The sequence below is a fragment of the Benincasa hispida genome, chromosome 3 (assembly GCF_009727055.1).
Source record: "Benincasa hispida cultivar B227 chromosome 3, ASM972705v1, whole genome shotgun sequence".
Taxonomy (NCBI): Eukaryota; Viridiplantae; Streptophyta; class Magnoliopsida; order Cucurbitales; family Cucurbitaceae; genus Benincasa; species Benincasa hispida.
Genome location: NC_052351.1, coordinates 2,075,932 through 2,088,933, shown reverse-complemented (window position 1 = coordinate 2,088,933; position 13,002 = coordinate 2,075,932).

The window sequence follows — 13,002 nt, the reverse complement described above, 5'->3', positions numbered from 1 at the left end:
CCAATCATTTTAAAAATCCAACCCACAACCCATTTTATTTTTGTGCATGTTTAGGAGTGATTTTAAAATCATCAAAAATCACTTTTTTTTTCATTTTTAAAATTACTCGGAAACACACTTTTAATTACTCAAAATTAATTTTGTTTTCAATTTTACACTTTTAAATATAATTTTTATATCATCAAAATTAGTTTTGAAGAATTAAACATGTTTCATGATGATTTTGAAAATGATAAAAGTGATTTCAACCATTTTAAAATTACTTCCAAACATAAAAGTCCACTTAAATTGAGCAATCCAAAACAAAATAAATTAAAAATGATAAAACATAAAAAATTAAAAAAAAAAACGAAACATAATTAAATATTAATTCTTCCCTAATCTCTCACTATTTAAATCATGATTCACACCTCTTCATCCTCAACTTCATTCTTCAATCTTCGTCTTTTATTTCTTTCCTACCGTCTACTCTAGTCGTTCAACAATCACTCGACGTTACTAGATTTTTTTATAAGTTTTCACTTTCTTCTTAAATCTATTTTAATCTAATTTAAAATATGTATTATAGCAATTAATTAGACATTATATATATATATATATATATATAACGTAGCTTCAATGTATCCATATCTTAATTTTTTAAAAATTAATATATTGTCATATCGTATTGTATCGTACCCATATCATGTAACTGTGTCTTTGTTTCTTAGATAAAAAGTATTGTTCTTTTGCATTCTCGTTGTTTCATTTTCTTAACAATTAATATTGTTGACTTCTTGTTAATAAATATGTGCTCCATTATCAGTTTGATCCTTTCATTTTCAGTTAGGTGTCAATTTTATATGAAAAGTTCTTTTATTAGTAAACTTTCATTATTATTATTATTTTTTTTTTATGAAATAGATTCGTAAGTTTTCAATTTTAGTTCAATTTATTATTGACCTGCAAATTTAAATATAACTCAAAGATTTTTTAAAGTACAAATTTGGAGATTGAAATCTCCGATCTTAAAAAAGAAAATAAATGTTAATTATTGGTGAATGTTATCTGCTTTATTGGCACTAACTCAACTAATTAAAAGCATATATTCTCTACCAAAAGGTTAGATGTTCTAATCCATATATTATTGAACTAAAAAAATACCCATTAGACATAAATGTAAACTTTATATCATATTAAATATAAAATTAGAAAATTTTCATAGATAGAAAAAATGTCAAATTATTTACAAAAATATCAAAAAAAAAAAAAAATCATCGTAAATATTGATAGACTTCTATTAGCGTCTATTAGCAATAAACTTCTAACAATTTCTGTCCTTGATCGACACTAATAAGACTTCTATGAGCCTCTATAAAAAAAATTTTAAAAAATTATTTTGTGTAAATAATTTCTCTTACTTTTCTATTTTTGAAAATGTCTCTGTAAAATTTTCAAGGTCCTTTTTAAAACTATGGAATATATCAAAGAGACCTATAAAATATAAATTAATTGAAAGTTTAAAGATGAAATATTAAATTTTTTTAAGTTCAAATATCTATTAAATACAAATAAATTTTCATCAAAATTTAAGTACCTAGATTATAATTTAAAACTTTAAAATAACAATTTAGGACACCAACTTTTAAAATTACACCCAAATGTCATAATATGATAATATGATATTCCTCTATTATGCGCAAAAAATTGTAGTTGAAAGCCACAAATAATCATTAATTTAAAAAAAAAAACGACTAAAATAGACATAATTTAGTGACAACTGACACATTTAAAAGTTTAAATTTTCATGATCCCATTTGTTCTACCTATAAAACTTAAAAAAAGAAGAAGAAAAAAATAGAAAGAGAGAAGAACATTGGATGTCAAACTTCCTTTATAAATTCTTAGGTCATTTTGTTGTCACAATTATAGTATGCTAAGTTATTATTTATTCATTAACGAGTTTGAAGATAGTATATATTAATTACTGTTAAGTTATATTCATTTTGGAAATAATGAATGTTAAGTTATATTCATTTTGGCTATAATTAGTTATGTTTAAAATGTACAATATCAATAATAATGTGGTATTAAAAAATATTATACTAGTTGCATTAAGCATTTTAACTACAGAGATGGAGAATCTAACCATTAATCTTGAGGATGATAATTGATATCAAGCAGAGACAAATCTATATGAAGGGGTCCGGGGCATGTGTCTCATCACATTGTGTCGTTTTACATATATATATATATAATGGGTTAGAAAAACTTAATTCCATTTTTATTTTTCCTCACATATGTGTTCATATTTATATAAAAATATTCTAAAAAATTTAGGCTCGTTTAGTAACTATTTGATTATTAAATTATAGTTTTTAAAAATTAAGGTGTATAAACACCATTTTCACATATAAATTTTTTTGCTTTGTTACTTTACCATTATTTTAAAATTACATTAAAGTTAGTACAAGTTTAATTTTTAGTTTTAAAATTATTGACTAATAAATATCTAAACTTTCAATCTTAACTCTAATAAGTCTCTTAAAAATGTGTAATAGATATACAAACTTTTAGTTTAGTATCTAAAATATCATAAAATATTGAAAATGCTTAATAATTAGCCATTATTTTTTATCAAAAAAAAAAAAATCTAATTGAAGCTCAAATTTTCAATTTTGTAAGCAACAATTATAGTATTTTTTCTAAAAAAATGTTTGGTAATGCATATTAGACACATAAATCGAGATGTTGTTAATGATCTAATATATATTTTTTAAAGTTCAAGAACTATAAATGACACAAATTTAGACGTTGATGAATTACAATTTTAACCTTATATGAAATTGTGCCTCTAACATGAAAATTTGGATCAATGTCTGTATATCAATTAGTTATACTCGTTTTGACAATAATATATGATTTGAAAATTATATCGATACATCTAAAATTATATTTATATAGACTAATTGTATTCCTATATAAAAATCTTGGATTCACCACTGATGTGAAGTGATCGCTTGTATTCGGATTGATCCTATACCAACTTAACTGACACGTATGTTATATCCATACGTACATATATAGAAATAATAACTAGTTTTTTTTGGGATAAGTAATGGAGATTTAAAGTGTGAACTTAAAATAAATGTGCAAACAAAATATATAGTATAACAATTGTGTGAAAATGAGCACCTTTGACTTTTCAAGAAAGAGTGCAAGTCAAGTAATGCTAAACCTACCATTATTTTGAAAATATATTTGATATTGTTTAAATCAAATAAATTATTTAGGTCTCGTTTGATAATCATTTGATTTTTAGTTTTATGTTTTTGAAAATTAAGTCTATAGATACTACTTCTATTTTCAAATTTATCATTTATTATTTGCTTTTTACCTATAGTTTAAAAAATCAACTCAAATTTTGAAAACTAAAAAAAGTAGTTTTTAAGAACTTGTTTCTGTTTTTGGAATTTGACTAAGAATTTAATTATTGTACCTAAGAAAGATACAAATCATTGAAAAAAAAATAGGTTTAGTTTTAAAAATAAAAAATAAAAAATAAAATGGTTATCAAACGACACCTTAATCAATATCTTAGCATAAATACAAATATACATCATTCAAATAGATAAAATACATGGCTTACTTTGAAAAGCATCAAGCTACTATCTCACGCAATTACTAACTTTTAAAACACATTAAATAAATTAAAAGAGATTCTCAAAAATTAAAAAAAAAATAAAGAAAACTATTTACACAAAATAGCAAAATTTAGTATTATTCGATAAAGATTGATAGAAGCTGATAGAAGTCCATCATTTATACTATATGATAGACGCTAATAGAAATCTATCAATGTCTATCCGTATTTTTTATTTTTTTTTTACTATATCTATAAATAGTTTGACATTTTATCTATCAATCAAAATTTTTCTCAATTTAAACTTGAGAATATAAATCATGGCTAGCAGCTCTACGTTATTAGTTTAATAAACACAATTAAGTTTTGCGTGGTTAAGACGTTTAACAAAATTAATTGTTGTGCAATTGCATGATAGGTATGAATACTGGAGTTTGAAAAGAAAAAAAAAAAAAAGTTCTACATTTTTCTTATATAAGGCATTTAGTTCGGAAATTTGTTTATATAAAATGGAAAGTGTAGATAAATAAGCACTTGTTTAGTAGAGAATCTGAAAACAGAAATTTGAAAATAAGAAACTAAATAAAAACAAAATTGTATTTTATATTTTCAGATATGTGTAACAGAATTTAGAAATTGGATTATAATTTAATCAATTACAAACTAGTCGTAGTTACTCACTAAATATTAATTAACAATAAACTATTTTATGAATTATTAATTTATTTATGAACATGATTTATGTTAAAAAAAATTTATAATTATTATTTTGTAATATTATATAATATGTAGGATAAATTGAAAATTTTGCCCCTATGATTCGGTAGAAGTTAAAGTTTAGGTCTTATATTGGTTTATAATTAGAATTTACCTGCTATGGTCTGATAAAAGCTTCGTAAATGGTTCTTATGGTAGGGATTATCTAAGAAGATTTAACAAGTCATATAGATTATATATGAAGTTATATCCATAGGAACTAATTTCTAAAATTTAAAACAATATAGAATCACTTTTAACTTAATCTAAACCATAGGGACCAAATTTAGAATTTAACATGATTTATAATACATTACATTATACATATTTTAATTTAATTTTTTTTAATTGAGTTTATAACATGACATACTATATATATATATATATATATATATATATATATTTATTTATTTTTATTTAATATAATTCTACATTTTTAATTTTAAAATTCAAATTTCGGATACCATGAAAACATAAAAATATTATTTTCAGAATTTACACGGTTTGGATCACAAAAAATCTAAAAATAGTTTTCAGAAACAAATTTTATTCGCCGAACTCAGTAAATCTAATAACATAAAATAAAATCCAAATTACGGACCAAACAGGTCATAATATTACCATGTGATTTGTGTTAGAATTGTACGATGATGATTGATTGATTATTTAAAGCATCCATAAATTGAATCAACTACAAGCTAAGATACATCATAATCTATACTATTTTTCAATATAAATCTTATCAATCTAGTTATAATGAGCATAACTTAGTTGACATAGAATGTATTTCACCGACAAGAAAATCATCCAAGTCCATGTTTATTTTAAGAGAAAAAAATATATCAATCTAATTATTTTTAAATTTAAATTTAACCAAAAGTTAGTTTAGTTGATTTGAAACCACCTGCATACTTATTTAGAGCGTGTTTGATTTAACTTTTCAAATGTTTAATTTTAAAAATAAGTCACTATAACAAAAAAAAAAAAAGTGTTTGACAACTACTAAAAATAAAAAATTTTATAAAAAATAATTTAAATAGCAATGATTTTTTTAATATATATATATTAGGTTAAAATACATTTTTGGTCCTTAAACTTTCATGAAAGTGATAATTTAGTTCATGAACTTTGGTTTCTAATGATTTATCTCTGTACTTTTGGTTTTATAACAATTTAATTCCTGAATTTTAGTATGTAACAATTTAGTTCATAGTGTAAAAAAAAATCAAATTTTGATGTCAATTTTTATTAATTTATGATGTAGACTTTGTAATTTATAAAAATATTGACTCTCGAATTAGTTTATCGATTTATTTATACAAAAAATCTCATTAAGTCTAAACAATAATTTCTATAATAAGGACTAAATTGTTACAAATTTAGAAATATAAGGACTAAATTATTAAACAATAAATTTCAGGAACTAAATTGTTACAAAGTTGAAAGTTTAGGGATTAAATCGTAAACAAAAGTTTAAAAAACTAAAGTGTTATTTTTACTAAAATTTAGGGATTAAGAATGATGTTTAACCTATTTTTTATCTAATCAATCAAAACGGGCCATTAATTCAATATTCTACAATTTCCTTAGTTATTAGTTTTATTTTTGAGAAATATTATTATTATTTAGTTCTCTCACAACTACTCTTAACTATTAGACAGACAATTAGAGATGGGGCGAATTGGTAGCTATATTACCAAACCCTAATTGGGCTGGCTGGACCAAACCTCTAGGCTTTAAAAGGTCACGTGTAAGTATTGATTTGTTATTTATTACTTTTTTTGTCAAAAAAAAAAAAGAATAATTTTTTTGTTATTATTATTTAAACACACACAAACAAAAAAATCATCCAAATTTAAGTACTAAAATTGTAATTTCTTTTAAATAACAATTTAAGATGCCAACTTTTAGAATTACACCCTAATGTTATAATATAATAATATGATATTCTTCTACAATGCACAAAAATTGTAGTTGAAACCCACCCATAATCATTAATTATAAAAAAAATGTCAAAATAGACATAATTCAATAATAATTGACACATACTTCTTTTCACGAAGTTAAAGGTTTAAATTTTCATGTTCCCACTTGTTGTGCCTATAAAACTTTAAAAAATTATTGGAAGTCAAACTTCCATTATAAATTCATTGTTTAAATGTCTTTAAACTTTGAAATTTATTCTATTTTAGTCCCTAAATTTTAAAAAACGTTTATTTTAGTTTTTGAACTTTTAAAAAATGCTTATTTTAGTCTTTGCCATTAGGATTTCGTTAACTTTTTAACAGAATGTTGAGGTGACTTATATTTTTTGTGGCTATAATGCCAAATAAATTGATCACTTTAAAAAATCTAGGGTTTTGAATTCAAATTAGAGGCTAAATTGGTTTTTTTTATGAAGACACAACAGTCACTTTGTCTTTCAGATTTTAGTTATTCACTTTGCATTCTAAATTTTAGTCGTTCATTGAGATATTTTTCTCTATTCCTCTCAATCCCTTCTTCCTCCTCTTTTTTTTTTTTAGTTATGTGATTCACTGAGGTAATATTTATTTGCCATTTTTTAAATTTTATTTTCTATATAGATTACATTTATTTGCATTTTTTAATTTATTTTACCTTGCCATGGGATGTTTTATTCTTGTGTTTAAAAGTTGTCATAATATAATAGAATAGAGAAGAGTACATAGAAAATAAAAATATTATTGATGTTTGAGAAAAACAAAATTTTTACATGAAAAATGGACAGCTCTATAAAACATCTTATGCACTAATATACCAATCATGTTATATTTTTATTCTATTATATTTTCTTATGATTTTTTTGGAGATTCCAATTGAAAAAAAAAAAATAGTAGGACTTATAGTGTTTTTTTGTTGACATAAGAAACTGGACTTAAATAACTAATAGTTAAAAAATAGAAAAATATTTTAAATGATAAAACTATTGAACATATTTATAAATAGTAACCAAATATCATCGTCTATCTGCAATGATAGATAGTGAAATTTTGCTATATTTATAAATATTTTGGTTTATTTTCCTATATTTGAAAACAATCCTAAAATATATATATGAAAAATATACATTTTTCTTAAAATAAAAAATTTATAGCTGGAAAATAAATATGTCATAAAAAAAATGTAAGTCACTTCAACCTTTTGTTAAAAAGTTAATAGGATCCTAATAGCAGAGACCAAAATAAATATTTTGTAAAAGTTCAGGGACTAAAATAAACGTTTTTGAAAGTTTTGAGACCAAAATAGAACAAGAGTCAAAGTTTAAAGATCAAAATAGGATTTAAACCTAAATTCTTAGGTCATTTTGTTGTCACTATAATTATTGTAGTATACCGATTTATTATTCTTCTACTCTTCAATACAATAAGCAAGTTTTGAGGTAGTATATGTCAAATATTGTTGAGTTATATTCATTTTGGTTAATAAGTTATTTCTAAAATGTATAATATCAATAATAATGTGGTATTGAAAAATATTATACTAGTTGCATTGACCATTTTAAATAGAGGTGGAGAATGATCAATTGGTGTCAAGTGATCATTGGTATTCGGATTCATCCTATACCAACTTAACTAACATGTGTGTTATGTTTATATGTACATATATAGAAATTATAACTAGATTTCTCCTAATAAATAATTGAGAATTAAAGTGTAACTTAAAATAAAATATGCAAACTTGGCTCATAATACATGTTAAAATTACAATCATATAATTTATTTAATATTATTAAAATCAAATTAATTATTTAACTAATGTCACTGCATAAATACAAATATACATCATTCAAATGGAGAAAGAACCTTGCTTATGTAAGCATCAAGCTACTATATCACGCAATTACTGACTTTTAAAACTTATATTAAATAAATTAAACTTAGGAATAATGATAAATCATGGCTAGCAGCTCTACTTTATTAGTTTAATAAACACAATTAAATTTTGCGTGGTTAAGACGTTTAACAAAATTAATTATTGTGCAATTGCATGATAGGTATGAATACTAGAGTCTGAAAAGAAAAAAGAAAGTTCTACATTTTTCTTATATAAAGCATTTAGTTCAGAAATTTGTTTATAAAATAGAAACGGTAGATAAATAATATTACAACATGATTTGTGTTAGAACTGTACTCTGATTACTGAATGATTATTTTAATCATTCATAAATTGAATAATCTACCAGCTAAAATACATCATAATCTTTAGTATTTTTTAATATAGATCATATCAATCTAGTTGTAATGAGCATAGCTTAATTGACATAAAATATATTTTATCTATAAAAAAATTTAAGGTTTTTGAATCCCAAATTCATGTTTTTTTTAAAGAAAAAACAAATTTGTTACGACTCAAGGGCAAACTATGATACATCTTTGTTAGCTAGACACAGTGATATGGGATGAAAAACTTTCCATATCAATCTAATTATTTTTAAATTTAAATTTAACCATAAATTAGTCTACGTTTGGCATTGTGTTAGCTATGTCAAAAAGTCATTTGAAAAAAATCTTAATCATTTTTTTATGTTTGGTAAAATAGATTTAAATTAAAACTTTTAAAATCACTTTAAAAACACATTAATTTTATGTATACTCTAAAACCAGTATCCTACTTGTTGGAGATTTGGTTTGTTGGCTTTATAATTTTCTTTAAGACGGTGGTTCTGTAGATATCTCAAATAAAATCTTAACATCCAGTTGTGACATCAAAATATTTTCCTTATTTGGAAATATCCGGCTGCGATATTTAGTCTGATATTTTCTTTTATTGCAGCGCGACTTATTTTCTCCTTTTTGGGAGATGTTTCCTTTTCTGGTTTTGTCTATAAAAGGAGTGTCTTTGTTTACTTTCAGTGAGCAGTTTTATTATGTCGATTTGTGTTTTTGAGAGCAAGATGTTTGCAGTACTCCAGTCGAATTGTTCTACATTGTATTCTTGCTCATTGCTCACTTTATTCCGCTGTGCATGTTCTTCATCTATTGAGTGCAACACTTTGAAAAATTTCACGGTCTTAGGGGGAGCCTAAACCATTGCTGCCAGAGAAGAGATTCTCAGTCTTAGGAAAAACCTAAGACTCAACTTTAGAGAATGAGTTCTTTATCTTATGAAGACCTAAAATTTGTCAGTGAAAGAAGTTCGCTGATCCAAGAGAGAGATAATCAAATTGATGGAGTCTCACACACTGTCGGGTGTCGAAGTGTCAAAAGCTAATACTAATATACTTAGAGGGAGCCTAAGTTCAGTTGAGAGAGAGTCTCACATCTAGGGGGAGCCTAGGTGACATGTGAGTTAAGCTCTACGTGAGCCACTGTAGTAGTTGGTGTATTTTAGATAAGTACTACGTTGTAAACTGTTTAACTCTTTAACATTAGTGGATTGTCTTTCTTGGGCACACTGCTCCCTAGTCGTAGGCGGTTTATCACAGAATTAGGTTATCAACTTCTGTGTTCATTTACTTGTTTTACTATTGTTAGTATTATGTTGTTACAATGTTTGTCAATACTTTTTGTTTAGCATCCCTATATCGAGTGGCGAGTCACCCTCGTACTTTTTCAATTGGTATCAGAGCGGGTCACTTTTATCTCAGGTGTTTCGAACAAGGATGGGATCAAAGAAGATGGCTCTACCACTTGTCCTTCGGTTCTAGATGGAACTAATTATTTGTATTGGAAAGCTCGAATGACTGCCTTCCTGAAGTCGATCAATAGAAAAGCATGGAAAGCTGTGGTTGCTGGGTGAACTCATTCTACCATCAAAACTGATGATGGGAAAGAAATCTTGAAGCCAAAGTCCCAGTGGTTTGGAGAAGAAGATAAAGCTTTGGTGGGGAATTCTCGTGCCTTGAATGCCATATTTAATGGTGTACATTACAACATATTTAGACTAATTAACACGTGTGTCTCTACTAAGGAGGGATGGGGCATTTTGTCCATAACGCATGAGGGAACTTTGAAAGTCAAGATGTCAAGGCTGCAGTTGTTGACATCATAACTTGAGAATCTTAGAGTGCATGATGATGAGTTCATTTCTGACTTTAATGTCAGACTGTTAGATATTGCGAATGAGTCCTTCGCTCTTGGTGAGAAAATCTCATAAGAAAAACTTGTCTGAAAGGTACTTAGGTCTCTACCTAAGAGGTTTGACATGAAAATTACTACTATTGAGGAAGCTCAAGACCTAACCAGGTTGAGAGTAGATAAACTGTTTGGTTCGTTGCTTACTTTGAGATATCACTAGATGGGAAGATAGAGAAGAAAATTAAGTGTATTGCTCTTTAATCCTCTGTTAAGGAAGATCTTGTTGATCATGATAGAAAGTCAGAAGATTTCCTTGCTAAATCAATTTCATAGCTTTTGAAATAGTTTAATCGTGTTCTAAAACGTTTCGAAAAGCGGTTTGACACACCCAACAATAACCAGTTTGGCGGTTCTCCTCACCCCAAAAAATTTAGAACTTAGAGTAGTAAGAAGGAAGCTGACAAGTCAGGTACTTTATTTTTCCAAAAAGAAAAGTACTTCAAATATAAAGAGTGTGACGACTATGGACACTTTCATGCATAATGTCCTAATTTTCTAAAGAAATAAGGTACAAGCTATGTTTTAACTATGTCTGATGTTGAGTCTAGAGACAACAACGACTCAGGGGAAGATGTTAAATTACTTGTTAGTAACATCTCATCTGACACCTCGTCATGTGAGGTTTCTGAGTACGATATGTATACAGAAAATGTTCACGACACTGCCAACCATGGGTCTACAGATCCTTTTTATCAAGCTCTGTTTATAAAATGGCAAGATGATTAAAAGGCTCTTGATGTGCAGAAAGAAAAAATTGCGACCTTGATTGTTGACAATCACAAGCTTATGTCTATGATTGCAGAGTTAAAGCTTGAACTTTCACAAGTTAAAGCTGAAAAAGACACTATAAGCAAGAATGTAAGAATGTTGAACACGGGTACTGAGGCTTTTAAGAAATCCTAACAAAAGGAAAGGCAACAGGTGATAACACTGGGCTTGGTTTTTCAGAATGTAGTAGTCAACACAAGAAACAATCTAAAGGAAAGCAAAAGATTGCGTTTATTAGACTTCAAGAACCAGAGTCCTATGGTTTTACTAGAACTTTCTCCTTCAATCCTATTGAGAAAGGCAACTGTATTTTCAGGCGAACATGGATGTGTCACTATTGTGGCAAAGTTGGGCATAAACGTCCCTTTTGTTATCAGTTATTGAAAGAATTTTACAGACCCTCTTTTCCCAAAAGAGTTCCTTACTTCCATAAAAAGTACAGACTAAGACAGAGCAAGATAAAACAGGAGAAGAACACTCAGAACAGATGCAATGCTTTCTTGACCTCCCTCAAATCACCTACCAAAGGTGTTGGGTACTTCAATTGTTGTAGCTCGCATCATTTGATTGGTGAAAAGAGCTATTTATCTTATCTTAATTGTTGTTGATGACTACTCCAGATTCACTTGGGTCCGTTTTCTTTGTGATAAATAAGATACATTCTCTGTATTTCAAGCTCTTTGTTTTCAAGTACATCGCGAAAATGATTTATTTTGTAGTGATCATGGTAGGGAGTTTGAGAACTCTCAATTTTTTTAATTCTGCCAATCCCTTGGAATTCATCATAAATTCATAGCTCCCATTACTCCCCAGTAAAATGGAGTTGGGGAAATGAAGAACTGAACTCTTCCAAAGATGACTCGCACGATGATGCATGCAAAACATATATTTTACCAGTTTTGGGCAGATGCACTAAACACAACATGTCACATCCATAGTAGGATTATTTTGCTACCAGGAACTTCGAGCACTATTTATGAGTTATGGAGAGGAAGGAAACCAAATATAAAATATTTGCACATCTTTGGCAATACATGTTACATTCTGGTTGACAGGGAGGCCAGGAGGAAATGGGACTCAAAGTCAGATGAAGGAGTTTTACTTGGGTATTCCTAAAATTTCCAGGCCTACCGTGTCTTTAATAAATGAATCCGCAATATAATGGAGCCCATTAACATTGTGATTGATGATGATGTTGCCTCTTTCGATCCTCCTCTACTGTGGAAGAAACTCCACTCCCCTTATCTATACTGATGTCCCTAACATCCCGACTGACATGTCGTTTGACATGGGTCTGGATGATCCTATAAAGAATAACTTGAGTGTTCTTGAGCAAATAGAGGATAGTAACAAACAGCTTCTAGCAGGGTTCTTAAAAATCATCTTTCTAGTAACATAATTGGTGATCTTAACGTAGGGGTGACTACCAGAAGGAAAGACAGAGTATACTATCTTGAGATGATCAACAATATTTGTTTCATTTCTCCTGTTAAACCGAAGAATGAAAAAGAAGCTCTAGAAGATGAATATTGGGTCTGAAGGATCCACATTGAAGGGACCCTTGAGTAGAAGCGGATCTCTTAAATCCCAATTTTTCAGAATAAAAATTTTTACAGTGAAGAACAAAAAAATTATGCATTTAAACAACAAATATACAACATGCTATAAAAAAAAAAGTTTTAGGATTTCATAAACCCTTACCTTTGAAGATGAACTTCAATGAATCCTTCAAACACCACCACGAATGGAAACCTCAGT